General features: G+C 43.5%; 1 pseudogene; it reads left to right on the top strand.

The window, feature by feature from the left end:
• The first annotated feature begins 2,364 nt into the window (after nt 1–2,364).
• LOC117800917 lies at nt 2,365–2,458 on the top strand (annotated as a pseudogene).
• Nucleotides 2,459–4,889: the final 2,431 nt, after the last annotated feature.

Raw genomic sequence — 4,889 nt, 5'->3', positions numbered from 1 at the left:
TTTTTTTTTAAATATAAATTCTAATTAGTTGACATACAGTTCAGTGTTGGTTTGGGGAGTAGAGTTCAGTGATTCATCATTTATACTCAACACCCAGTGCTCTTCCTAACAAGTGCCCTCCTTAGTGCCCAGCCCCCATCTAGCCCATTCCCGCCCCCCCCTCCGTGGACCCTCAGTTGGTGCCCTAGGGTTATGAGTCTCCCATGCTTTCTTTCTGAAGGCCCTTCTGAGCCTAATGTTTTATTATTCTGTGATAAAGGTGGCACCGGGCAGCATGTTTTGTGGTTTTAATTCATTGAAGAGGTTTCCTCAATGGCCAGAGTTGCTTCAACCCTCTGATGAGAATAATTGTAGCAAGGCTTCTGGGTTAATAATTCACTGAAATAAACGAGCCATTTCACACCTCCACTGGTATTCTCCTTTCCAAGTCTCCACAGGAAAACAAACAGCAAACGGCAATGAATTAATTCACAAGCAAAGATTATTTTTGGCAATTAGAAAAGCTAGGCACTTCTCTGTTTATACATACCCATTATATACATAAATCCATGTGTACATTTATAAAAATGTACATACATGCTACCATTCGTCATTAACGGTGAATATCCCAAGTAATAAAGTTACAATAGCTAACATTATATTTATTGAGCACTTCATATGTGCCAAGCCCTGTTAAAGGCTTTATTTACATTATCAGTAACTTCTTTTAATTAATTTCTTCTATTTCCATCTTAACACCCACAACTGAGTTCTCAAAATATGGAAGTTTGTGAAGTTTATGGCGAACATCTTGTATGGCACTAAGTAGGCATAACCGTTAGAGTGTGGAAAATAATATTTCAAAACAAGCACCCTCAATGTTCCTGATCTTTGGTTAAAGTCCTCTCTAGAAATGCATGCATTTGATCATCTTCATATGTAGGGTAGGGGTTTTGTCTCCAAAAAAACTCTCCTTTTTTGGAGAGGGAGGGACAATCTTGGAGTTTATAGAGGGTGGGACATGGCCATCTCTAGTGAGATCAGAAAAAAAAAATGTCAATAAGGCTCAAGGAACATTTTCCTGGCAATGAGGGTTGTATTTGATAAGTCATTATAATATTTGAATCACATGTTCTGGAAACAGTTATAGAATATATTTTCACATACCCAAGACAATTCAGGTGTGCTTCTTTCAGTCCGGGCCCTGCCAAAATTTGTACGAGTACTGAAATGTCATAGGATTCCTAAATTCCACGTGCTTTCCTCATGCAACACTCCCAGTTATGAAACATTAAGTAGCAGAAGGGACGTGGTTCCTGTTATGATGATTAAAATTCTACATGTTTCCCCAAAATGAACAAATATAAAATATGCTGGGTTCTACTCATATGCTTGCATATGGAAAACAAATAAAAACTGTTTACTTTGGCTACAACAAATGTCCTTTTCTTGCCTAGTGGCTTTTGATGTCCTTCAGCCAAACCAAACATGCAGCTTCTCAAGATACCAGGATCTGTATTTAATACAATAATGAGTTTCTCATTCCCGGCCTCCCTTCTCTCCCTCTTTTTTTTTTAATGACTCCATTGTTAAATAAGAAATGGATAATGTCAGCTTTCCTAATAGCACTAGTAGTATTTGTTGCTGTTTCATAAGTAATTTAGGAAAGGGACTGAAGCATAAAGAAGCTAAATTATTTATTACTGTATTCTCCTCTACTGGATATCACTATAATCTTCAATATTAATGCCTTCCTTACAAGTGTAAGGTTGGAAGATTGAAGTCAGTGGGTTAAATTGATAAACTAAACAATTATGAAGTGTTTTCAGGTACACGGTTGATTCTGCTTTTATCATTAAATCGAAATAGTGCTTCGCTTAATGCGTGCATTATCCAAATATTAATCTAATATGTGTTAATGTATTCTCTTTGTGTGTGTGTGTTCATGTATTCTTAATCCTTGTAGTACCTTCTTTAAATGATTCTCTTTTCGGGTCAGAAGCAGCTTGATTCAGTTCTCCTGAGTCAAGTGAAAGGTACCGATCACCAACTCAGCCACTAGTGTGGCCAGGATTGAGCAAAGCCCAAGTAATGAAAACCAGTCGTCAGAACCCACCCTCACCAGAGACGGCTTACAGGTTAACTCGAAAGCCACGATTTAGAGAACCGAGCGTTAGTGGAGACGTGTCCAATGTGGATGTGGTCTGCAACTTTGTGCACGGGGCAGCTGGAGGAAGTCAGAAGACACTATGGTTCTAATGGATTTCTCTTCATCCAAACATAGAAGAGTTTAGGCAGGGGCCACTAAGGAAAAAAAGCAAAGGGAATCCCTTGCCTGGCTCAGCTAATGTTTCTGTAGACTTCTACATAAAATCTGCCCAGGGTGCTCACGTCGGCAGCCCTGGGAATGATACAGGGAAGATTAGCACGGCCCCCACGCAAAGATGACATGCGAATTCATGACGTGTTCTATATTTTTTAGAGCATACTTTAAAAAAAAAAATCTTCATAGCAAGCCCTGATCTCTCACCTGCTTGCCCAGAGAACAATTGTATTCAACGGCCGTGACAATATGGCAGGTTTTCTTTCTTTCTTTCTTTCTTTTTTTTTTTTTTTAAAGATTTTATTTATTTATTTGACAGAGCGCAAGCAGGGGGAGCAGCAGGCAGAGGGAGAGGGAGAATCAGTTTCTCTACCAAACAAGGAGCCCGATGCAGTGCTTGATCCCAGGACTCCGGGATCATGACCTAAGCCGAAAGCAGACGCTTCACAGACTGAGCCCCTTAGGTGCCCCCAAAATACCGCAGGTTTTCAAGTTAAAATTCAAAGTCATCTTCATAAATGAGCATCACCTCGTCCCCATTTTTCTGGAATTAGCCACACCACCATCATCCTCCTGATTCCTGGGGAATGTTTTGGGACCCTGCCCCTTACCGTCCATTTCAACTGCCACTCATCTGCCCCAGTCTCCTGGCTCCAGCTGCCGGGACACCAGGAGGACACCCCGCCCTGTAGCGGCACTTCTGCCACCGCCCGTGGTCCTGCTGCTGGAGAACACACAGTGGCTTCTGCCTGCTTTAATAATTACAGCCTCCTTAGGACCCCTCGCTGTCTCCAACGGCTGAGCGCCTGCCTCTTCTCTTGTTGAGCTAATCGATGTAGCAGCCGCCTCCCAGCATGGCTTAGCCTGAGCCCGAGGCTTCCCAGTTGCTATTTGCCCCCCAAATCCACATCTCCTCCCCACCCCGCCCGCGTCCTCAAGCCATGCCCGCTATTCCTTTCACATTTCATGATATGTTGGTTGTACGCTTCTCCTCTTTGGGGCGTGTCTGTGTTTAGGGCATGGGGTCTCCTGCACCTAGAGGCGCCCCTCCAATCCTGTTTTTGTGACTTCACACTGTGCAGAAGAGTGAGCGCTCTGTGAGTACCGTGGGAGTGGAGGCAGGCACGCGGGAACGAATGTGGCGTTGGTAGAGGCTGCGCTAGTGGTAAAGGGGTATTTGCTTTTCGGTTTAGAACAACGTCATAATATTTTCCCAGCCCACATTAAAAAGAAAATGCTGTATTGAAGCAAATGAGCGTATCTGAAGTGTACATGGAGTGAGTGCACTAGGAAGGACTTTTTAAATGGTGTTTGGAAACAGAAGCTGAAAAGGCAACAGAGAAATGAATGTGACAAGGAAGGGATATAAATTTGTGATGGAGGGGGCGCCCGGGTGGCTCCCTCGGTGAAGCATCTGCCTCCGGCTCAGGTCATGATCCCAGGGTCCTGGGATCGAGTCCTGCGTCTTGCTCAGCAGGGATCCTGCTTCTCCCTCCGTCTCTCCTTGCCCGTTGTGCTCACTCTCTCTCTCTCTGACAAATAAATAAATAAAATCTTAAAAAAATAAAAAATTTGTAATGGAAGATACCATCCTGCTCCTTCCCACAGCCACACACTAAGTGCTTTCGGGGCAGGATCAGAAAAGTCAAATTTGATCGCCTGCAGACAGGCCCCGCTAACTGCCCAATAGGCTGGTCCAGAAACGGCTCCCAGTTGTCTGCTGGCCTTGCCCCAATTAAAGTAACTTCCAGAAATAATTCGTCTTCAAAAATCTGCTATCTCCGCAAAGGATTCTTTACGAGTAATCTACATGAGGGTTGGACAAACTATCCATGGGCCAAATCCTGCCCACCTCTGGTTTCGGGAACACAGCCCTGCCTGTCCGTGCTTGTGTCATCCGTGGCGACAATGGCTGAGTTGAGTGGTTCTGACAAAGACCCTGTGACCCACAAATTTTTAAAAAAAGGCCCTTCGGGGGAACATTTGCTGACCCTTCACCTACATGATCTAAGGATACAGTAATTGGTCTAGAAGCGCCATTAACTTGGAAATGTATTATGGTCAGATATATTATTTTCTGAAATAAGGGAGGGAGCAGGGCCTCCTATGCGTGCTTCCCAGCAGGGGCAGGTGTAGGACCTGAAATCTGGCCGGCTTAGGGAGTAAGCCAGGGAGTAAGTTGGTTACCAAGTAGAATAACCAACCTATTCTGGTTTCCCAGGGACTGTCATGACTTTAAAACTGAGTTCCATGTTCTGGGAAATCAGTCCTGGGTAAACCAGGAGCACTGGTTACCCTGACAGGTAGGGTGGGTTCTGGGGCAGACTGACTTGGGTTCAAATCCTATTTTTGTGTCTTCACGCTGTGCAGTTTTGAGCAAGTCAATTAATCTCTCTGAACCTCAATTACCCTATCTATGAATTGGGACTGATCTATTCTGAGGGGTTGTTGTAAGGATTAAAGGAGATTATGTACGGAAAGAGCCCAGCACATAATAGGCACTTACTAATACTCATTCCATCCTACCCTTTTGACTGCAATGAACTTTCTTTTATTCACTCTTTTTTTTTTTTTTTAAGATTTTATG

Source organism: Ailuropoda melanoleuca, unplaced genomic scaffold (assembly GCF_002007445.2).
Source record: "Ailuropoda melanoleuca isolate Jingjing unplaced genomic scaffold, ASM200744v2 unplaced-scaffold9090, whole genome shotgun sequence".
Lineage (NCBI taxonomy): Eukaryota > Metazoa > Chordata > Mammalia > Carnivora > Ursidae > Ailuropoda > Ailuropoda melanoleuca.
The sequence above is the reverse complement of the archived record's forward strand: the minus strand, read 5'-3'. Positions and strand labels throughout refer to the sequence as shown.